At 55.4% G+C, this 23,453-nt stretch overlaps 1 protein-coding gene across 6 annotated transcripts in view; it reads right to left on the reverse strand.

Moving 5' to 3' along the window:
* Positions 1-21,169, reverse strand: part of Cxxc5 (CXXC finger protein 5) — a 32,019-nt gene extending 10,850 nt beyond the window's left edge. The window contains exon 1 of one of the 6 annotated variants that reach the window (XM_085699741.2): positions 21,145-21,169. The gene's annotated coding sequence lies outside the window, so the exon portion shown is untranslated. Of the gene's footprint in view, positions 1-4,313; positions 4,522-16,954; positions 17,114-20,181; positions 20,314-20,345; positions 20,571-20,597; positions 20,812-21,144 lie in introns of those variants that run through there. The other 5 variants (XM_085699740.2, XM_048442421.3, XM_048442418.3 and 2 more) reach the window with 5 other exon arrangements.
* Positions 21,170-23,453: the final 2,284 nt, after the last annotated feature.

The following is a 23,453-nucleotide window of genomic DNA, read 5'->3' on the forward strand; positions in this document are numbered from 1 at the left end:
CTTTCCACACCTCCGAACACACAGCCACCAGTGTTGTGTGCAAGTAGAGCATTAACTATGGTGGGCGGCTGTCTGCAGGTTCTTCAGGTCTGTGTGTTAACCTGTCTTAGCCGTTGAGACAGCAGGGTGTGCGCTGTGAGCCTTGGCGGGGCCTAAGTGTGCCAGGCTGGTGCAGATGGGAACTGGTGCCAGCTGCTAGGGCCCCTACGGAAACAGGAAGCTGCCCACAGGTGTGCCTGTGAGGTGGGGGCTGGGTGGCACCCAGGTTCAGTTTGTCCCTCTGAGAAACTAATTCACTGTTTTGGCCGAGACGCTCAGCCATGAGGGAGGCACCTGTCTGCCGTTCAAGGTCCAACAGCTCTGGTCAGCTTCTAGCCACCTGCCTGCCTGCCTGGCCTGAGCTTGGTAAAAGCTGGAAAACAAAAGCCCCTAGACCGCAGGCCCTCCCTGCAGAGGCGTGGGGGAGGAAGGCAAGAGGCAGGAGACTGAGGGGGGAGGGAAGGAGGGAGGTGTCGTTGCAACCCCGGAACACAAAAATAATGAGGCGAGAGGGGCCATGGGGCCAAGCTGGCTGGTTCCGGAGTCGCTATCTGACCTTGACAGATGCCACAGCTGGGCGCCTGGAGAGGAGCCGCAGCCACCCGCTGCCACTGCGCTGCAGTCTGCCCCCCAACTCCCCCAGGCCAGGGTCGATCGAGGCTCTTACAGGCCAACCACAGGCAGCCCACTAGGGAAGGGAAGGGAAGGGAGAGAGCCTCGGATGACTGGGGGAGATCCAGCCGCTGGGTCTCCTGAGGGGACCCTGAGCCCTCAGGTGTGGCTGAGCGTGAGCAGTATGGAGCATGTCACTGCTGCAGCTTAGCTGTGTGCCTGAGTGTGTGTGGACGGAAGCAGAGGATGACTCGTAGGTGTGACAGGGACAAAGACAGTGCTTGTACGCGTGTGTCCTTGGGGTTGCATTAGACAGGAGGGACGGGCACTGATCACACCCCTACCCCTTTCCAGAGACACAGCTGCCCTGGCCAATGCAAGCAAGGTTGGGACCAGGGCAGGGGTGGGAGACAAAGAGAGCGGCATCCCCAAGCCCATCTCCTGCAGAGGGAGGAAAGGCACCCCATGACTCTTTCTGGGCACTCTTCCCCCACTGGAGCCGTTGTATCCCTCAGCACGCAACGATGGGTATAGAGCTGGGCACTGCCCTTCGGGGGTTGGCAGCAAGGGGCTGGGGTGTACGCTGCAGCAGGGGACGCTGGGCTAGAGGTGGATTAGCAATTCCGAGCACTGGCTGCATAATTAAAAAATCATTACGGCACAGCCACAGCGCTCCCCCTCAAAGTGCTTCCCCGAGGAAAAATCCCACCTGCTAATATAATTATGGAAAAACACAAGCACGGAAATTCTGTTTCAGCAAACAGTGTGCCTGAGTGCCCAGGGCCTGTATGGCCCCCAGCACAGCTAGCAGGATTTAAGACTGGCACTTCTGGTTCACTGCAGTGAGGTAGGACCTCCACCTGCCTGCATCCCCAAACCCAAGATTTTGCATAGGGTCACTGCTGCCAGTCCTGGCAGTGTTGACAGGCACTGGGTGGTCCTACTCATCAATGCAACACCCCATAAGCTCAACTGCCAGCCATTCCCCTGTCCCCAGCTTGCCCTTCATCAATTTCTTCCCAGCCCCTCTGGTTTGCAGGGTGGATCCCAGGCTCCACAACACAGTGCACCCTGGGCTTGCTTGGGTTAAGCCAGGCGGGCAGCCATTCAGCCTGGGAAAGGCGGCCAGCTTTGGGGCACATGCCCCAGAAGGGCAGGCTGAGCCGCCATCACCTCGGGCCTGGAGCGGGCAGCGCAGGAGGGAGCCGGGCCTAATTAGTCGGCCTGGGAGGACGGGGCGGGCGCCAGGCGGCTGCCCAGAGCAGCGCAGGCACGTCCGTGAGCGGCCAGGAGGTGGTGGCGCCCGGAGACGGCCTGGAAAGGCAGGGCTGGGGCCAAGGAGATTCCACAGCGAGCAGAACTGCCGCCCCTCACTCCTCCATGCCACCAGGCGCGGCAATTAGAGGCTTTCAAAGTTTGTCCTTAATTGGTTTCATTTTTGCCTCATAAATGATTCATGGCCCCAGAGGTCTGGGAGGCGGAGGGAGTGGCTGGGGAAATTTGGGGAGGCTTTCGCCTGGGGCCAGTCCCTCTACCTGAGACCAGGAGAGAACTCTAAACCCAGTACAGTGGAGAAGGACTGGGGAAGCATTTGGCGGATGAGATCCTGCAGCAAAAATTAAATACCCAGGCCCTCTCTTTGGAGCACTAATTAGGAGCTGCAACGTCTCTTCTGTGTGGGCCCGGCTCTAAGTCCAGGCATAGCCACAGCAGCTGCTGGGGCCCAGGAAGCATGAATAACACCAAGGTAACAACCTAACAGCATCAATGGTAATAGCCATGGTCACGTAAGATCACTTTAACTGGCAAAAGGCAGGGGCTCTTTTAACCACTCCCTGCCCCAGAATCAGAGGGTGAAGAAGCACTAAAGATCCCTGCTTTCTAAGAAACTGAAGCCCAGCAGATTAGAACCCCTCACTCCCAAGCTCTTAGGGCTCAAGTGACCTTGTCCTCACAGGGCTTTGACACACGTGTAAAACGGGAACAGAGAAGCCCAAAGTGCCTGCGGAGTGCTGGGTCCTAGGATACCGGAAGATGCTATGGACACCACCCTTTGGGAGCTCCCAGTCCCCTGGGGGACACGGAGACATTGAACAGTTTATGCACAACTTCTGTACAGATCCCACATGCTAACATGGCAGGGTGGCAGCAGGGTGTTGGAGCAAGTGGGGACCTCTTTACCTCTATCTAGCCCACAGGATGCTCAGGGAAGGGATGTGGCCCATTTAACCCAAGCCTGGGATCAGAACTCTAAGAAACTTAGAACTACAAATCACACCAGACTGACGGGAGATGCAAAAGCCTACTGTACACACTGCTTAGAAATGTCGATGACATCAGAAAGGTCTTACGACATCTCAGAACTCACGATGCAGGCCAGGCCGATCTCAAACTCAAGAGATCAGCCTGCCTCTGCCTCCCAAGTGCAGGGAGGAAAGCACTATGCCCGGCATGTTTTTAAAGATTTGGAGAGTGTGTGTGTGTATGTGTGCGTGTGTGTGTGTGTGCGTGTGTGCACCCTTGGAGGCCAGAGGATTTGGATCCCTTGGACCTGGAGTTACAGGTGGTTGTTAGCCAACTGATATAGGCCCTGAGAATTGAACCCAGGTCTTCTGGAGGAGAGAGGAATGCTCCTAATTACTGAGTCATCTCTCCACACTAAAATCACTGCAGGCCCCTAGAAATTCTAGAAATGAAGGAGTACACACCGGGCTAACCACCTCCCAGGTTCAGGACTATGGTCTAGTTGCTTGGTTTGGGACCCCTCAGAGACATCATCTTCTCTTGCACCATGTATGCCAGGTTCTGCTCCAAAACTCTGTGCGTGCGTGTGTGTGCGCGCGCGCACAACACAACAAAGCCCCAGAGGACAGAAAACACTTCCGGCTCATTATACCTGTCCAGACCCTACTACAGCTTTCAGAATATACAACCACATACATTTCCCAGATGAGGGAAGTAAGGCTTAAGGAAAACAAGGGGCTCGCCCAAGATTATATAGCCTGGGGGTACACAGGTTTAACAGTCTAGGGAGTCCATGCCCCTTACTCCAGTAATAGGGGTAGGGCAAGGAATATCCTCAATTTCTCACATGCCCCATCCCAGATGACTCTCTTTTCCAGGCAGAGGCCCCACACGTCCTCAGAACCGAAGCATGTGGTCAGTGGCCTGACAGGAGACCTCAAGACGTAGGGAGATTTCTATTATGGCGCGCACAGGGCTGCCGGCCTCCTGGCTCCTTCCAGCTGTGTCTTTTGACAAGTATATGGGACAGCAGGAGAAAGTAAAATGGCATTGGGGTGACAGGCTGTGGGAGGGGAGGTGACTTTGTTCCGCGGACTCCTCACCCACTCACCCAGGACAGGTGCTTGGGGACTCACCTGCTGAGGTATTCATTCCTGGGGACAAGACTAGGCTAGTCTCTGCTCTATCTTGCTGGAGTACTAGCTTAATAACCTGGGTTGCTTGATGGCACAACCATGCCACTCTTGGAGGAAGTGGACACTCGTGGAACTGAGATCGGTGTCCCATGGAAGCAGACAAAGGCCACTACTGCAGAGACAAGCGGAATCCTTAGGACATTGAGTCACCCTCAGCAGACCCGCTGCCCAGGGACCCACCATGGGCCAGGTCACAAGTGTCCTTTGCTCCCATCCACCTACCTGTCACAGGGCTGTCTAGTGGGGTCACTGGGGTCCCTTTTCCCAGCTTGCCCAGCAAGCTGCATGTCTCCAGTGGGTCAGCACTGACGTAAGCAAGGCCAGCCGGGCGTGGAGCTCGCCACCTCCGGAACCACCAATTAATTAACTTTTTCAAATTAATTTCCCAAGCAAAATTCCATAATTACATCTGTCTCCATCAGCCTCCTAGCTGGGAAGGAAAGAGAAAGACCCCACGTTGAGGTAGAACACAGGGTAAGGATGACCATGACAACCTGGAACCAGGCTGAAAAGGACACGGGCTTTGGTTTCATTGTAACAGGGAGATTGCCTGTTGTCCTTACAAAAACTGTTTTGAGAAGAGTGGAACTAAGGCCAGAGACCCTCACCAAAAGTGAAGGGTTCTCAGAGACCCTTGTCCTGCTGAGTTTATCCTGCTGCTGCCACTCCCCCCCCCCCACCTCAATGCCCCAACATAGCAGGTCTTGGCCCAGTAGCAGCACAGGCTCCATGAGGCTGTGAACGCGGCTGCGGTCTAATTTCCCAAAGGGGCTGAGATTAATTAGCTCACACACAGGCGCAGAGAGGGAGAGGAGAGTGGGAGCAGGGGCGGGTGGCGTCAGGCAAGGAAGGAGCTGGCTGGCACTCCCCGCCACCCAACCGACAGGCAGTCAGGCAGCCTTGACAGCCTGGGCGCTCTGAAGGTCAGTGGCCAAGCCGGCTGAGCCAGCAGACTGGCACCATACCCTTCCCAGAATCCTCAAGATCAAGGCTGGGGGGACAGAAACAGGGCTGGGGAAGGGAGCTGAGTTACCACCAACTATGAGAGTCTAGCGGGGTACTCTATTCCCACCATCTTGCTCAGCTTCGCAGGGGTGTAAAGACAAGGGATCTCCCACTTCACAGTGGGATATTGAGGCTCTGACAAGGGCAGTGACTGGCCGAGGCCACTTAAGCTCAGACAGCAAAGGTGAAGCTTTTTATAAACATTGGTTGGCCAACGCCAGGGTCTACTCTGTGGCCCCAGGTCTCTGCGACAACCCGAGGACAGCAGCAGCTCTGGAAACTGAGGGAGCACAGGGCACCTGAGAGGGTCTTCCGCTTCAAAACGGGCAGGAGGAGCCAGTCATTTCAGAGGAACACCAACCCAAATCAGGAAGGGATCTGAGGTGGGGACCAGGTCAACCTAACCTAGGGAAGCTTTAGGGAGCCCCCAATGGTCACGTGGAGTCTGGGCACTGTTTGGTTAAGTGGTAAACCAACCAGAGGATGGGGGACAGGGTTGTGTTTTCATGACTGCCCCCGTATACACAAAAGGAAATGTCTGCTTAAAGGACCTTGCGACCACTCTCTGAGTTTCCCAGAGAAAAGGAGCCCTGCAAGTGCCTAGGTGGTTCAAGGGTAGTGCTGAAATTTCTCAGAACCTGTCAGCAGGGACACCCTGTGGGGGTGCACACTCTCCTTAGGTCCAAAGGGTCACCAGCAAGCATTACTGCGATACCTGTGATTCTGAGGCGGAGAAGGATACCTCCTCTTGGAGGCACAAGTGCAGGCTGGGCTTCGGAGTCAGGATTCCTGACCCTGTACTGTCTAGATCTAGTCTGGGAGATCCCAGATAAGCAGCTGAGGCCTGCTGAGCTCAAACCCTGGTCTGGAATACAGCAAATCACAGGCCCAATGCCCTGGGGCCTGCAGACCACATACCTGAAGTCCTGATATGGGGCCGCCTTGTTATTTTTGTGGCTATCACTTGCTCAGGCCGTGAGTGCCGTGAGTATTGGATGACCGAGGCCCTAGTTTTCTCGTGAGCTGCCAATTCCCTCACACCTATCTTCTGCTCCTCCCAGCCCAGCCCAGCCCCTACACAGCAACTCCTAACCTCTACCTGCAAACCCCAGGAGATAGATAAGTATAAGCATGCGGTTGGGTCTGAAAGTTATTAGGAGGGCAGTACCAGCTGGCTGGGCCCATGCCTCTTCTGACCACAGGGAGAGCCCACTTATGGTCACTTATGGTCACCCTTTCCATGCCCACCCTATGCTGGCACTTCTATGGCAGTGGTTGTGGGACTGCAGCCTCAGGTTCTCCTGCTCTGAACCCGACCCATCAGCAACCCTCACGCCCCCACCTCCTGCCACTCAGTTGCGCTCCCTCATCTCTGCCTTCACCTGAGAAGAGCTCCAGACAGGGCCACGTCCACGGCAATCTAATTAAGGATGTTTCTTAAGGAGTGCGGCCCCCCGGAAAAGTTCTAGCTTTTGGTAGAGCAGATGGGCTCACTGGCCCCAGCACGGCTCAATGGGGACTAAACCCAGAGCCTCACATGCCAGGCATGAGCTGTGATCCCAACCTCAGCTCTCATCACTAAAGCTTTAATACACAGACAGGACTTGGTTTATGTTACAGATGACAAAGATGAAGCCAGGAAACTTGGCAGGCTAGGTGTGGTGGTGCACACCTTAAATCCCGAGTCTTCGGAGGCAGAGGTAGGCAGAACTCTGTGAGTTTGGGGACAGCCTGGTCTACATACTTGAGTTCAAGACCAGCCAAGGTCTCAACAAAAACGAAACAAAGAAAACTGGGACATGACACCACATAAAACAGCCAAAATCCGAGTCTCCAGCTTAGGGAGAAATCTAGTTCTCTAGGTGATCACTGCTGCTGTTTCTTCTCAGGCTTTCAGGGATCCTCTTTATAGAGGGTCCTCTATATAAACCATCCTATATAGAGGAGACTGGAAGGTGGGAGCTGGCTGCACCCCAAATGATTTGTAGAAGTGCTGGACAGTGGCGTCAATGTCCGCCGAAGCTCAATTCTCTCACTTCTTGTATTGAAAATGGTTGTCTCTAGTTCTATGTAGGAGGGACGGCAAGCCCTGTCCCTGATGGAGCTAAGGCTTAGACACCACTGCAGGCAGACTGCCAACCTCACAGCCCAGGCCCTCTCGTCAGCCCAGCGCCATGCAGACTTAGAGGTGTGGCTAAATCCCAAGCCTCACTGTGTAGAGTCTTGGGAACTGAGGGGACAGAGTAAAGTGAATGCCAGGATAGCAGAAGGACAGACTCTCTGGACACAGTTCACTGTGCCAGGAGAGGTGTCCCTTCCTCCGCCAGCTCCTGGGATGCTCCCATCTCTCACAGACCCCACTGTGAATGGGGAGAGAGCTGGCCACTCAGCGCTCCTGGGAAAATGGACTTTCCACAGCACTCCTTCTCCAGCCCTCCCTCCTCCCAGCTGTTGTGCCTCTTTTCCTTGCCTACCCTCTCCTGGTATCCTCTGCTTGAGCTACAGCTCCCTGTGATGAGGGTAACTGGACCCCGCCCCCTGCCCCGAGTAGGGCCTAGCTCACAGAATCGGAAGACAACAGGACCTAGGGGAGGTCTCTCTCTCTCTCTCTCCCTCGTCCCCCCCTCAAGACAGGGTTTCTCTGTAGCTTTGGAGCCTGTCCTGGAGGTCTTGTAGACCAGGCTGGCCTCGAACTCACAGAGATCTGCCAGCCTCTGCCTCCCAAGTGCTGGGATTAAAGGCGTCCGCTCGGCTTGGGAGGCCACTTTTGTGTAAGCCTCAACAGGGATGAGCAGAGTCTTGTGTGTGTGTGCAAGTGTACGGAACAGGCACTGCTGTTGGTGGTCTTGGTCTAGCCCTGCAGCCTCATAAAGGTGTGAGCCAGGCCTACAGACCACTGCCTGAGCCAGGACAGGATGGGGAGATAATCCGTGCCTGCACGCATGTGCACCAGGACTGCCTGGGACTGGGTGTTTCTGAGGTCCCCACACGTATACAACTGAGTCTGGAGCATGTGTGGCCGTGGGTCATGCTGAGGCACGTGGCATTAGGTGTGCTGAAGCTGTACATACCGTGTCCCTGGCTGTGTTGTGTGTGTGGTTGCACCGAGTGTGTGCTCTGCCTGCTGCTGGGGATGGGGTGACTCACGTCTCCTGAGCTAATCTCGCCACCCGCCCGCCCAGCTCACCCTGCTCTGCTGGGCTCATGGCCGCCAGCACAAGAGGTGGGGAGGAGGCGCGGGCAGGCGCGCGGCGGGGAGGCTGGCTTGATAAATAACCTGCTGCTTCCCCAGGCCTCTGAGAAGGGGAGGGCTGCATCAGCAGAGGAGCCGGAGAGGGAGGCCGGAGACACGTCCTTGGCCCCCCAGGCTCTGGCTGCCCTGGCCCCCACGGTCCAGTCTCCGGCTGCGGTTCCTGTTTCATAGAAACCTGATCTGGGAAAAGCCTATCGGGTCATCTTGCCTGCCTTACCGGGTCGCCAGGCCCAGGCAAGCTGCCCCTCAGGGAACAAGCCCACAGCCTGGCTGCCCAAGCCGTGGGTGGGTGGGTGATAGGATATTTCTGTCCAGACTAAATGCAGCTTCAGGCCTCTGTCTCTGCACTAACAGCTGCTCCCAGAGGCTACGCAGCGATGACTAAATTTAGCCCCACCCCACCCCGCAAACCCCAAAGCTCACCTCTTCTCACTGGCTCCACCCACATGGGGATAAAGGGAAGGATGGATGGGTAGTCAGTCACCTTGGGCCAGTGAACGCTTCTCTGGGTCTTCGTTGTGAAAAAAAAAAAAATCAAGTATTTACTCAGCTCTGGGCTCCATCCTGCCTCGCAGGATTTATTGAGGAGATTTCACAAAAGCAACTAAGTGGGGGTCTTTGCACAGTGGTTACAAAGCTTGAGAGGTTCCTTCCCCATAATATAAACTTTAAGCTTCTAAAGACTACTCCCTGCAACCTGCCTTTTCCTTGCTCAGACTGGGCAATACCAATCTCTTCCAATCTACCCAACCGGACTCTGGCTAGGAGACAAGTGTGCCAGGCTGGTGTGTGTGTGTGTGTGTGTGTGTGTGTGTGTGTGTGTGTGTGTGTGTGTGAGAGAGAGAGAGAGAGAGAGAGAGAGAGAGAGAGAGAGAGAGAGAACGAACTATTTCCTGGAGGTGACAGTCGGGCACAACCCGAATTCCTGTCTGGATCTTAACTTGGACCCTGGATAGGATCAGTACATCTCCAAACCCACACTGCTCTAGTATTGGGTTGTGGGGGGGGTCAGTCACTGCCACAGGGTTCAGCAGACCGGGAGGCAGCCACAGCTCCCCTCCTTCTGCCCACCCGCTGCTTCCCCCAGCCCCACATGCACTGAATTCCCCACGTGCCTGTCTGTCTCTGACAGCTCGTGCAAAATACTTGGCTGAGCAGGCGCCCGCTGTTCTGAGCCCGCTGTGCCTCCTCCCCATCTTCCCAGGGGGTTCTGCAGACGTAGCCAGGGATGGGGAGAGACCAGAGCCTACAGTCTGGTGGACAGTTGGGGAAAAGAAGGGGCAGGAGAGACCAGTGTCAGTTCTCACAACACTATCCCTAGTCCCCGGCCCTGGCCATGGGAGACAAGGGAGGCTACTCAAAGCAAGCCAGTCTGTTTGGGTGGCAACTGCCTACATCCCTACTGCTTCCCCAACATCCCAGGAGGCCCTTCCAGGGGTTTCCCATTCTCCTGAGCCAATAAAAGAGCACCTGCCAGCCCCCACCCCCACCCCGCCCCAGGTAGTAGCTCAGGACAGAGCTGAGGGCATCAGAAGGCTTTGAAATCTGGATGAGGGCCCAACCCCTCTTGGCAGTCATAGCCCCCCCTTACAGAGCATGAAGGGGTGCGTTCCAGCTCTCCTGCAGTGAGAGGCACACCCACCCAGCTGCCAGGCTGGGATGACTCCATGTAGACCTGAGGGGGGCCTGAGGGAGGCCAAGTCTGCCCCCTACTGCCTCCCATCCAGCTACCCGGGTCTTCCTGGGAGGGCAGCTGGGATTTTCCTCTAGCCACAGCCTAGCTGCCAAGCTCCTTCGACTCTCCCTGTGACCCAGTCACCCCCCTCCCTGCCATTTCTGCTGCCAAGGATCCCCTTCTCCCTGGCATATGTGCCACTTGACTTAAGAGTCCCCAGCACCCAACATATATCCAGTAGAGATGCTGACTTGACCCTTGTGGGATAACACGTGCTCCATTATACAGATGGACATACCAGTCAGGAGGGGCTCCTCCCACCTAGCGGGAGGGGCAGGTTTACCATCCAATCTCATCCTGAGATTCAGGAGTAGGGGGTGGCGGGGGGGGGGGGGGGGAGCAGCATGCTTTTAATCCCAGCACTCGGGAGGCAGAGGCAGGTGGATCTCTGTGAGTTCGAGGCCAGCCTGGTCTACAAGAGCTAGTTCCAGGACAGGCTCCAAAGCTACAAAGAAACCCTATCTTGAAATACAAAACAAACAGAGGGAGAGAGAGAGATTCCTTCCTTATCTACCCCATAAACCTACATTTTTTTTTTTTGCTCAGGAACCCAGTCACCTCTTCCCCAGGCTGCTGGGGAGCCCAGAGTAACTTCAAGGGATCCTTTCAATGCTGGAAGGCTTTCTGGACCATGCTGCCACTCTCCCACAGCCTAACAGTGCCCGTTGTTGCTGTGAACCATACTGTGGGACACAGTCTCCTCTCCCCATTGCACAGATGGAGTTGCTGAGGACCCCAGGGGAGAGGAGCTGCAGGCAGTCATGAGTCAGAGGGGGAGCTGGGAAGCCGCCCGGCCCTGCCTGCTGTCACTGGAAGCAACAGCCTGCATTTCCTCCTCACGCTGGTGCCTCGGGAAGCGTGGGCAGCAGGCGGCAGGCTGCCACAGGGAGGACCCCTCCTGTGCCTGCAGGCCAGCCACGGCCCCTTGCTGCCTGACTGGGCCCGAAGCCCACACGCTACATGCGGATCTGGCCTTTCAGTCCCAGGAATAGGCTCATGTCACTTGAGGTCTCCAGGCTCTGTGACCTCAGGAAAGCCCTCAGCCCCACACCCTTGTTCTCTATCGTCAAACAAGAGATTGAAGCACGGCCGTTCTGCTTCCTTCCTGCAGCAAAACCCACTCCTTGGTGATTCTAGAATCCCAACACGACACAAATCCCGACTTAAAACATCCTTTCTTTGCAAGCAGCCTATGATTCTAGGCTCCTATCACTAAAAATTCTAGACTGCCAAGATCTGGCGGCCATGGGGAGGGACCGTATCCAGTCCACCTCCATCTCCTATGCTGGGCCAGTTAACCAATCTCCTACCTAGCTTTTGGAGAGGGGACTGAGTTTCTTCTATCAGGGTCAACAGGAAATGACATAAAGCTGGGGTATACTATGGGCTGGGGGAGGAACCAGTCTAACCCCAAGGGGACAGGCCACCTCCTCCTGGCACACAGGGTCACTAACGACACAGATGTCAGGAAATGAGCTTGTGGGGGAGCAAGAGTTGGTGGCTGGTGTGTGTGTGTGTGTGTGTATGTGTGTGTGTGTGCGCTCGCCTGTGCTCCCTCCTCCAAAGGAGGGCCCAGCCCACATCAGGTCAACACTGGCCTCTCTGCTTCTCAGGTTCCAAGCCAAGCTCCTGGCTTTATCTTCCTGTCTTCACCACCCACTGGTTCCTGCTTCCCACCACAGTCCCTTCACCTCCCGGGGTTGGCTGCAGTCGAGGCCAGCTGGTAGGCAGCCAAAAAGACTCCAAGTTGGAGCCCAATTGACAGATAGAAACACTAAGGTCCAAGAAGATAGGACTTGCCCACTGGTTCTTCCCAGCAGGTCGCTGGTCTCTGGCCGCTCAGCACCTCCCATCCCACTATACTTCACAGAGCCAGTAGGGGTCTACACACCAGCCTATCTACCTCCACATCACAGTGTACTCTGAGGAAGTTCACTGACACTGCTGGCTCATTCATTCATTTACACACACACACACACACACACACCACCTCATGCTGGGATGATGGGGTTGGGGGAGGGGCTGTGGGGTGGGAGAAACTCAGACCTATGTTTGGTAAACATTTAGGCAGAGTGAAAAGTGCAGAAAACCACACATTGACCAACTCTAGCTGTCCTTAGGGTCCTCACAGACTGTCACAAACTCACTTTCCTCATCTGTAGATGGCTGGCCGCAACCAACACCCAGCTCCCCGGTCTCCTGTGGGTCCCCACAGAAAGCAGAAAAGGGGCCAGAAAGATGCATCGCTCAGTAGGGCTCAGGGTGGGTTTATTATTCTCATATCCACTGGGGGCAGAACCTGACCCAGTCTCATCCTGGGATTCCTGGAGGCAGGATTGCCATTTCTGACTGAGGTAGAGGTAAGAAGAGCCAGTGGCTGTTTTGCTTTTCTGACCTTCAGGTTGAACCCCAGTTTCTGTCTCTGGGTTTTTATTAATCATGCGACAATAACTACACCCTTTGAACACTCACATGGTGCCAGGCACTGGGGTGCTGAGGTACAGAAGCGACTCACTGCCACATCCCACTTGCAAGCCTGGCAAAGAGCAGGCTCAGAAACCTTGCAAGCAACTGATGAATGAGGGAGTCGAGGGCCGGAAGTACAACCTAGCACGTGCTTGTGACTAAGCAGGTCTCACCACACACGTCTGCGTGTGCACACACCTGCGTGTGTGAGCGCAGTGAGGGATCCGGCCACTCTGGCTCGGCACCTCCTCACTCCTGCCCATGATCTAAGCTGAGGAACTATGCCAAGGACAGGGACTAGGCCCAGTGCAGGGAGAGGCTGGGATGATGTTTTTCATAGCTCGGCCAGGAGACTACAGGCCTAGGTTAGGCTCCTGGGTGGGAGACAGAGTGGCTGCTGAGTACTAGGCCTCTGGTACTTTCACTGTAGGCTCATTCCAGCATGGCAGACCAAGAGAGTCTGAGAAGGTCAGGAGAGGTCAGAGGCAAGGGAAGAATTGGTCCCCCCAAAAGCGACATGGGGTCTGCCAGACAGGACAGAGTGAGTCCAAGACTCCCCAGGGGCCACTGGGCAGGCCTGGCTCTGCCCTGTTGAACACAGCAGCTGGAGAGAAGTAAATACGGCATCCCAGCCGCATTCCTGGGAGGCCAGCAGGGCGGCCTGCCCGCTGCTCGAAGCAGAGCGCAGCAGCCAGGCCCAGGGCTGCCACTGCCCTCTTCCCAAACAAACAGAAAAATAAATAAAACCAGCTCTCACGCCAGCCAGCCAGCCAGCCAGCCTGGCCAGAGGAGGGGGCAGGAAGGGGCGGAGGGCACAAGGACAGGCAGGCAGACCAGTTGCCACGGTTTCTGTTCCACTGGGAAGAAGGGACCAACAAAAGGGAAAATGGAGATGAACCGGTCAGAGATGTCCTGAGAGGAGACATCAGACGGGAAGGGAGTGGGTCTAGGTGTCATCCGTAGAGGTGCAGAAGGAAAGACAGGGGTAGTGGCAGTGGTCACAGCGAGAGAAGGCAGGGGCAGCGGCTGGGTCAATAACTCAGTGACAGAGATGCTTGGGCGGCAGACAAAGGGGGCCCTGTGGGCTGGGGCAGGGGTTGACTTGAAGGGCCATGAAATATTAAAGAGCCCAGGCCAGTGAGTGACAGAGGTCAGAGAATTCAGAAGACTATCCAGTAAGAGATAGGGGAGCCTGAGGCTGAGGGTAGCCCCCACCTCTGTCACAGCCTGTCCAACAGAGGACACGCAGAGGGTGGGAGGGACCATGGGGATTAATGATAGGAGAGAGACCTCTGCAGTTCACTCCCCCCTCGGGCTGCGTTGGGTATGGCCAGTCTTTCTGAGCTGCTAGCCACCCCAATAAGAAAGCCAGGAGGCCTGTCAACAAGGTGGCTGCCATGGTGCCTCCTGGGGGGAAGAGGGGTAGACACCTTTTCGGGGGGGGGGGAGGGGGGCAGGGGGAGGTCCAGCCAAGTCACAATGCAGAAACCAGCAGAGAGGGAGGGCTGTATCTCACTGAACAGCTGAAGCAGCAGGCCATTCCCTGGCCCCACTACCAGCCTCACAACCTAGGCCAGTCCCTTGCCCTCTATGTCCATGCTGTTTTACCCATGCCAGCCTTCATGTGAGGAAAGAAAGAAGGGAAAAAATAACATAAAATAACATGGCAACCTGCTGGGGCTCAGCATCCTGAGTCCTGTACACCAATCCCCTCGGTCCACTTTACAGACGGGGAAGGTGATGCAGCCAGGGTCACATCCCTGGGTATTAGAGATACCCATATCCCTGTCCATTCACTAGGAATAGTTCTTGATGCTGTAAAAGACAACTTTTAAACCAAATCTGATGCGGCGTTACATGTCTTTAATCCCAGAAAAGGCAGGTGGATTTCTGTGACTTCAAGGCCAGCCTGGTTTATATGGTGAATTCCAGGACAGCCAAGGCTATATAGAGAGACCCAGTCTCAAAAATAAAAAAATAAAAAACAAAAACCAAAAACTAACCCGACCAACAGCAAAGGAATCAACTTCAGCCAGGCAGTGGTGGCACATTCCTTTAATCCCAGCACTCAGGAGGCAGAGGCAGGGAGATCTCTGTGAGTTCAAGGTCAACCTGGTTTACAGACTTGAGTTCCAGAACAGGCTCCACAGCTACAGAGAAACCCTGTCTCAAAAACCAAAACCAAAACAAAGCTAAACAAAAAAACAAAGACAAAAACCCAACTTCTGTTGACTGTCTGAGGTCCTCCCTCATGCTGAGTCCTTGTATTCAATCTAAAACTGGTCTCAGTGAGGTAGCCACTTACTGTCCCACCTCAGAGGTAGGAAAACAGGTTAGTGGAAATTGTCACACAGTCAGCCACAGGGGCCAGGATTCACAGCCAGGTCTAATGAACTCTCTTTAGTCCTGCCATTTGTGTGTACTTGTCTGGGTGGAGTCCAGGGACGGTACTGGGGATCCAGTAGAAGGCCTTGGTGGTCCCATGAACCCCCCAAAGCATTATGGCTTGGAACAGTTATCAGAAAAAAGAGGAAAAACAAGGCTATGGCTAGAAGTGCTGGGGCGTGCATTTCAGTCCCAGTACATGGAAAGGCAGAGGAAGCAGGGGCTTGGCAAGTCTGAGGTTGGCCTGAACTGTATAGTTAAGATCAAGATGCTGTCTGGAAAAAGAAAAAACACAGACTAAATGGTAACTGCTGTGCTAGGTGAGCAGTAACTGCGACGGGGCAGGAGCTGAGCGCAGTCGATGGAGGCCATGGTCAAGGTACGGCCTACGGGCCTGGCTAAAGGGACCCGCCTATTCTACACGGAGCCCTGTACCAGCTAAGAGACAACCTATTTCTGGACAGAGGGATAGTACAGTTGACTCAAAAGGGCTAGTGGAACCCTGTCTTGCTGGTCTCCAGGGTCCTGACTTTAGCTCTAGGGTCACTGTACCAGGAACTAATCACCCTCCCAGAGTCCCTAGAGCTAGCAGAAGTGAAGTTGGGATTGCCCACCACCCCCCAATCCCTGCAAGCCCAGAGGGAGGCCAGCATCAAGAGGCAGGAAATGAAGAAGAATTTGCAATCTAATTGAGCTGGCGGGGGATTAGGCAGCAGAATGCAATTACAGAGGCTGGAGCAGGGCCAGGGGCACTGACACCCCAAGATGTAGCCTTGTCCAGGTAACTGGGTCCAGCTACTCTCTAAGCAAGAAATATTCAACTAGGCGAGGGGAAAACAGGTGAGCAAGGCTTGAGGCTAGCCCACTCTTCCTTAGAAGACTGTCCGAGTTCCTTCCAGCTCTGAGGGATGCAGGAAGTCTAACAGGGACTCTCTCTCTCTCTCTCTCTCTCTCTCTCTCTCTCTCTCTCTATCACACACACACACACACACACACACACCCTGGAGAATCCAGGACAAGCCCACGATCTCTCATGAGAGGTCAAGGCGTACAGGCAGGCACTCTCACAGGCTCTGCTCATGCGTGCGCACACGTGATTGTGATCCCAGGTAAGTCACACACACTGTTGTTTACCTGCATAGGGACACACTCTAACCTGCAGACACACAGCCAAAGACCTCTGCTGCCACCGGCTCCAGCAAAGGGGAGAAGCATAAAAACACCCATGACCTTAAAATCCTTTTATTCTTATAATCACAGGCTGCCATCGCCGTGGATATGCGCTGTCACCCCGGCCCCAGCCTGTCTCCCTCCACGGCTTCCAAAACTCCCAGCAGGCAGGCAGACCGGGAGGCTGCCCAGTTACTGCTGGGGAGGGGGAGGGGCACAACTGAGCAGAAAAGGTTTTAAGTCTCTCCGCTTCACAAGCAGGGAGGGAGGGACTCAGAAAGTCAGAATGGCAGACAGAGATATAGAAAGAGAAAAGAAGACACAGACACCGGCCACTAACTACTGCCCCTCCCCAACTCAAATATGCCCACCGCTTCAATAGTCACACCACTAAAGGAGTGAATACGTCTGGATTTATAAACCCGTATAAAACAGATACAACAGATACATGCCAGAAGCCAGGAGTGGTAGGGCATACCCTTAATCCTAGAACTAGGGAGGCTAGAAGCAGAGGCAGACAGATCTGAGTTCAAGGCTAACCTGGTTTACATAGTAAGTTCCAGGACAGCCAGGGCTACACAGTAAGACCCTATCTCAAAACAAACACATACAAACACAAAACCCTACAAAATCCCAAGTACTTGAAACATAAAGAATATACACATGCACACACAAGCACACACACACACACACATAGTATGCAGGGGATATGGCTGACGTTCAGACATGCCATTTCAGACTTACGCGCATGAGGTATATGCACACGTACAATGCAGATGCACATAACCATTCACAAAATAACCCATCTTAGACTTCCACATTCTCAGACAGATACAGATATAGACACACCATCCAGATTCTCACACAGGAGATCAACACCGTGCCGCACAAACCCATCTTTGTCAGCTGACACGATCTCCGGGTCTCTAAAGGGGCAGTCCTTTCTCACTGCCAGCAGCCTGGGAAGGTGGGCTCAGCACCGAGGAGGCCGACAGAGTAAGGGGGAAGTTCGAGAATGCAGAAAAAAAACTTTAGTGGGATATTCTTGTTGGGCAGCAGTGCGTGAGTAACGGGGGAGGCTTTTTGTGGTCTGGTGAGTTCCAGCTATGAGTGAGAGTTTAACTATTAATATACTTAAGCGGCAAGGACACTTCGTACACACACACACACAGCTCCAGGATGAGATCAAGCAGCATGGGTAAGAGGGTAGCGGGAAGGTAGAGCCACCAGCTGCACCTCTAGACCAGGGGCAGAGTATGTACCCCCAGAATGGCAAAGTGACCAGCAACTTATATTCCCCGTCAGAGAATGAATAAATGAATCACATGTAATGATAGCAGGTCAATCAGCCCCATCCAGGACCAGTGAAAGCAAACGCAGCAGAGTTAGCTGTGACTGAAGGATCACATCCCAGAATTCTAAGAGCAGGACCAGGTCTGTCCCACCTGTATCCCTCCGGTTCTCTACTTCACCATACACCCTTGGAAATCAATTGGCTTTAGCTCAGTCTAAAGCTCTCTCACTCCTCCTGGGGGTGTCTTCCATCTCATCGCATGCTCTCATGAGTAACTAGGTGGGGACCTTAAAAAGATGGGGCACTTCATCTAACAGAAACAATCATGCCCCACATTCCTATGGGCCCCAATTTCGTACTTGCCAAACGGGTATCAGAAAAGAAACAGCAAAACTGATGGGTCACCATGGGAGCCCTGGGCACATATCCTGCGAGGGGTTTGAGCCCTGGATTCAGAACCCTCCCCTTCCCTTCCCCCATGCAGCCCAGCTCAGCCCAGCCGGGTGGACATTCCAGGCCTCACGTGATAAAGGGGAGGCCATTGGCCCTCCGGTAAGTCAACAGGGGAGATAGGAGGCCCAGGCCAGGGTCACCTGCTGAGCTGGGAAAACGGGGGCCCAAACACACATAAATAAGGCACTAACAAGCCAGCCAGCCAAGGGCCTAGCCGCAGAGGGCCCTCTGTACCACCTTGGAAAAGGGGGGGACTCAAGCTTGGCTAGGGGCTTCCTCTAGAGAGCCCAGCTCCTGCCAGGATGGCGGGGGGGGGGGACGGGACGAGGAGGGGGGGCTGCTACAGAGCCATCCGGGCTGACTGGGAATCCAGAGGCCAACCTCCCTCAGCTGTTCCCACCCCTCTCCGGGGCAAAAATCAAACTGTCACCCCCTCCCTCCTCCCTGAGGAGAAGGACAATTTCCGTTCTGAGTGGGGAGGTGACAGCTGCAAAGCGAGCCACTACCCCCCCCCCCCAACAAGCTCCAGCTTGACTCTCATCTAAGGAACTGCTAAATCAACACCATGCAGTTACAGGCAAAGTAGCCGCGGACAGCCTCCTCGCACTGCTCTCAAAAAGGGGATGGGAAGGCTTTCCAGCTAAAGCCAGGACACAGGAGTCTTTAGGTGCAGGGTCAGGTCAAGCGTAGGCCCCAAGAGACCCCTAACCATCTCATTTAAATGCTTCCCACCGCTAGGACCGTACACCCCGAAGCCCGAGGGCGGGGGCAGCTGAGGTGGCGCCGGGGCGTTCAAACCGCGCTCCAAACAAGTCCGCAGCGACCGATCTCGCAGCCCCCGCCAGGCGGCCCCAGCGGAAAACTTGAAAGAGACTCTGTTTGCCGGCGGCCCTGGGGCGGCTCCGGCGGGGGCGGGGGCGAGGGCCAGCGATCACACGCCCCCTTCCCCAGCGCTTCCTGGGCAAACCCGCCGGGCAAGGGAGGGCTCCACACACTACAAAACCAAGGGCTGCAAACTGCGCGGGGGCACAGGAAAAGGTGGGGAATCAAGGGCCTAATCCGCATCTCGTTTTGGGCACCCCCAACTGAAGGACCCAACTCTCAGACCACCCAGGGTCCCGGGGAGCAAAGTAGGGTGCGGCTGCCAAAGCTTCATTTTCCCCCTTTCTCAGGAGACTAGGGGGATCAAGTCTTTCAAGATGAGTCATTACAGAACCCCCCAAATCTAATGGTACCTCCTTGTAACCTGCGGCACCAACCTAACTCTGAGCACCCCTTACGATTCCCTCAGGAGGAAAAAAAAAAAAGGAAAATTTTCTTGCTTCCTTCCGTTGCACACTAGCTCTTGTGACAGGTCCCCTACTTAAAAATCGGGGTCCCTCACTTTTGATCGGACCTATATATAAACAAAGCCAGGCGCACCCCGCGCTCCCCGCCGGAAAACAGCCCATTCCGGGCGAGGACAACTTCCCCCCAGTCAGAAAATTAACACATTCCTCTCGCGGCGGCTCAGCCCCCGGCTCCAGGGATGCGAAAGGGAGGGGGCTCGGGCGGGACTTCGGGGGTAAATTCGGGGCCAAAGCAGCGTGGCAGGAGCCTGGGATGCCCGCCCCCTGCAGCCTTGCAGCTGAGGAACAACACCCCCCCCCCAATTCTGCGTCCCCGGCTTTGCACGCAGCTGGGCACACGCGGAGAGGCAGTCCGAGACTCCCCAAGGCCGTAGAGGACAGAAGAGAGGCCGCCTGGCCAGCGGAGGTGGGGGTAATATACTTTGACGGAAAAAAGGTCAAACTTGATCAGCCCGCCAGGCACCCTGCAGGCAGCGGGGGCGAGGAGCCGAAGAGAAACACACAGAAGTGGCCGCAGCCTCTTCCAAGTCAAAGGCACGGCCACGCGTGGTCCGTGGCGCTCGGGGCAGTTACGGTCTCCCACAAACACAGGGTAGCGAGTGGGGTCTGATGCGGGGAGTGCGCGCCGCAGATCTGCAAGCAACCGCCCCCGCAGGCGCAGCACCCGCCCTGCACTGCGAGGTGAGGACCCCCAGGCGCCCGCGAGCACCAGTGATCGGGAAGGAAGCGTCCCCCGCAGAGAGAACTCCAGCCCCGCTCCTCCGCTCCCAGCCCGCCGTCCTCGACCCTAAAACCCCTCTTTTTGTCTGAACTCAGTGATCTGCGACCGAGCATACTGCGGCTTGGGAAGGCTTGGATATAGCAGCGGCCACCGAGCGATCACCGGAGCTAGGTCTCCCAGGCCCCGCGGCTCAGGCTGCGGGCGTCCCCCGCCCCTCCCAAACACCGACCCCTCCTTCCCCATCCCTGGCTCTCCGCACCTGAACTTCGGGGGAACCCGCGCCACCAAACTTTCCGCGGACTTGGAGCGAACTCCGGCCCCGGCCGCGCACGGAGCCCCGGGGGAGGAGAGGGAAGGAGGCGGGGAAGGGGAGGGGGCTGGCCTCCCGGGGGGGCCGAGGGAGGGCCGTGGCCCGACACCTACCGGCTCTGCGAGTCGTCCGAGCCGCCACGGTCGCCGCGAGGCCGAGGGGGAGGGGCGGGGCGGGGAGCGGCGCTCCGCTCTGGGCACCGCCGCGGTGCGCTCCGCTCCAGTCGCCCGCCGCGCCCGGGGCCAGAGCCGGAGTCGCGCCGCCGCGGCTAGCCCGAGGCGGGGAGGGGGGGGAGCCTGCAGCACCTGCCCCTCCTCCCCCTCCCCGCGGCCCAAATTAAAAAACAACAAAAAGCAACTAATCACCCCGGAGCGCTGCGCCTCGCGGCGCGGCGGGCGGAGGACTCGGCGTGCGGCGCCCGGACTCAGCAGGCGACGCGCATGGCTAGGCACAGGCTGGGACGTGGGGCCGGGCTGTCGGGGGCGAGGCTCTCCTCTTCTGGCTCTGCTCGGACGCCTGCTCTCGCCGCCGCCTCTACATCCCAGCTCAGGCTCCGCCGCCTCTGCCGCCGCGCCGCGCGCCCGCCCGGGCAGAAGCTCCGAACGCTGCCCGGGGGCTGCCGGCAAAACCCGGACCGGACTAGCGGCTCCCTCACACCCCCCCTCCACCTCGGATTCCCTCCCTCCTCCCGCGGCCTCCCTCCCAGAGCAGCTTTGGCCACTTGGACGCCGCAGGCTGTGAAGCTGGAGCCGCAGCCCCTGCGCCTCTCGATTCCAGCGTCCTGGCGAGGTCCGCCCAGGCTCAGCTCCCCCGCGCGCCCTGTTTCACCTTTTTTCCGTGCAACTTTACAAATAAATAAAATAAATATTCCCCCACCCCCTTTGTAAGAGATGCCTGGACATGGAGACGCACCTTCTGGGGAAAATCCGCCGACCTTCAGTCTCTTGTTCAGCTCTTCTATGGGGCAGCAAGCTACAGGAATTGAGAGGGAGGGTTTGGCTGCCCACCCTCCAGCTCAGGTGCTCGTCGGTCCACCGACTCTCAGTTCAAAGACCGCACCCTTCCCCAAACCACTTTTCCTGCATTCAGTAGATACTAATTCCACCGGAAGAAAGGAGCAAGAGTCCTGTTCCCATTTTACAGATAAAGAAACTGATCAGAGAAAGGACGTTTGGCTTTTTTTTTTTTTTTTTTTTTTTTTTTTTAGGAGACCGGCTCCTGCCCAGCTAGAGTTCTGGGGCTAAAGCATCTACACTGGTGCCCTAGAGCCGTGGCCTGTGAACTGAGAATCTGAAATAGTACTTAAAGCAACAGTCAGATGAGCAGCTAAGAGAGTTAAATCTCAGCCCTGTGTAAGAGGTACCTTGTGAGAACAGCTGATTTGAGCCCCCATGTCTCTGCACCGATTCCATCTGTGCCTCTGCCCTTTGACAATGACCCCTCGTGAATCTGCCCAGCTTGGGCTAATCCTATAGTTGATGTCTTCTCAGAGAACTATAGAATGAGCCCTGGACTCCTATCATCCCGGAGTGATAGTTATGCAGTCTTCAGGGATTCAGTCAGACCACAGAGAAAACACTGCCCCTAGACCCACGAAGGAACGATGAGGTGGGGGGGGGGCGTCAGCTTGGTGCTAAGTATTACAGTCTGATATCAAGTGGGGTCCAGATAACAGGGAGTTAACTGCAACCACCAGGGTGCCTCAAGCCACAGGCCCTGGCCTCTATGGGAGAAGCGAAATCACCTTCCACAGCTGCTTCCTCTCTCTGGTTGTGGGTCTCCCTAGAGCTGGGACTAATACCCACCCTCCAAGCCATCTGTGTATGGACTTAGGGCTTTAACCCAGTTGGGGTCGGGGTGGAATGTCAAAGGGCAGAGCTCATCTGGAATGTGTTACCTGCCCCCCACTCTTGACATCCCAGGCCAAAGGAGTGACTCCCCAGGCACTGGGACACCTCCTCACCAATTGTTTCCTACTTAGTGTCAAATAATGGATCCTTTAGCTGGTTTCTTCATAGTCAACCCAAACAAGCTTGTTGGCTAAGTAAGAAGGTGTTTGCTATAGAAACAACCTTTATTTTTTTAATATTTATTTATTTTATGTATATGAGTTATCTGTCTTCAGGCATACCAGAAGAGGGCATCAGATCCCATTACAAATGTGGTTGCTTGGAATTGAACTCAGGACCTCTGGAAGACTAGCAAATGCAGCACCTGCTCGCTGGAACTCCACAACAGGAGCTAGAAGATCCTGACCCAAGAAGAAAAAGGACCCTCAGGTAGGTGCTTGAAGCGTAGAGCCAGGACAGAGTCAGGCCCTGCACACTGGGAAATGGCTCTGTGCTGGAAGTCTGGCTCACTCAGCAAATAAAAATGCTTTACAAAGCCAGTAGGAAGACCTGAGTTTGATACTCAGAATCTGGGCTTGTAAACCTAATGTTGAAGAGGCCAAGACACAAGGATTCCTGGGGTTTACTGGCCAGCTATCCTAGACTAACTGGGAGCTCCATGCCACTGAGAAGCCCTAACTCAGAGGAGGTGGACAGCATTCCCTGAGGCTTTCAGTTCACACATACCTGTGTGCCTCAGTCTCCCTCCACATATGCACCCATACACTTTGAAAGAGGAAGTTTTTAAACCAAGATCTATGGGGTTTGGGAGGAACTTCATCTTAGGAATTTGCACTTTTTGAGACTCCCTAACCCCCAGCAAACTCAAGAAGCCAGAGGCTCAGGGTCTGCAGCGGAGAAAGCCAGGTGTCCCAGCGGGCTTGACTTCCTCAGGGAAATGAGAACCACCGCCGGTTCTCAGAGTCTTCCCACCTCAGAAACTGGGAGGGGCCCAGGTCCTCACCTGTCCAAGCTACTTGGGAACCAGAGAGAGTACTGTTCCCATGGAAAACACAATATGAACAGGAAATGTCACATGGATGCCATCTACCTATAACTCTGTCAGGAGTGTGAGCACAAGGGGAAGACATCTAGGCAGAGGGAGGCAGGAAAGACACCATTTCTCAAGATGGAGGGAAGCCACCTTGGGTCTGTCCCTCAAAAAGTAATATTTTGGTTTACGTTGTTACTAAGATTTCTACTGAGTTTTTCTTTTTCTTTTAAAATATTCTATTTATTTATTATGTATACAATATTCTGTGTGTGTGCCTGCCTGCAGGCCAGAAGAGGGCACCAGACCTCATTACAGATGGTCGTGAGCCACCATGTGGT

This window comes from Myodes glareolus, chromosome 13, assembly GCF_982192425.1.
Source record: "Myodes glareolus chromosome 13, mMyoGla1.1, whole genome shotgun sequence".
In the NCBI taxonomy this organism is placed as follows: domain Eukaryota; kingdom Metazoa; phylum Chordata; class Mammalia; order Rodentia; family Cricetidae; genus Myodes; species Myodes glareolus.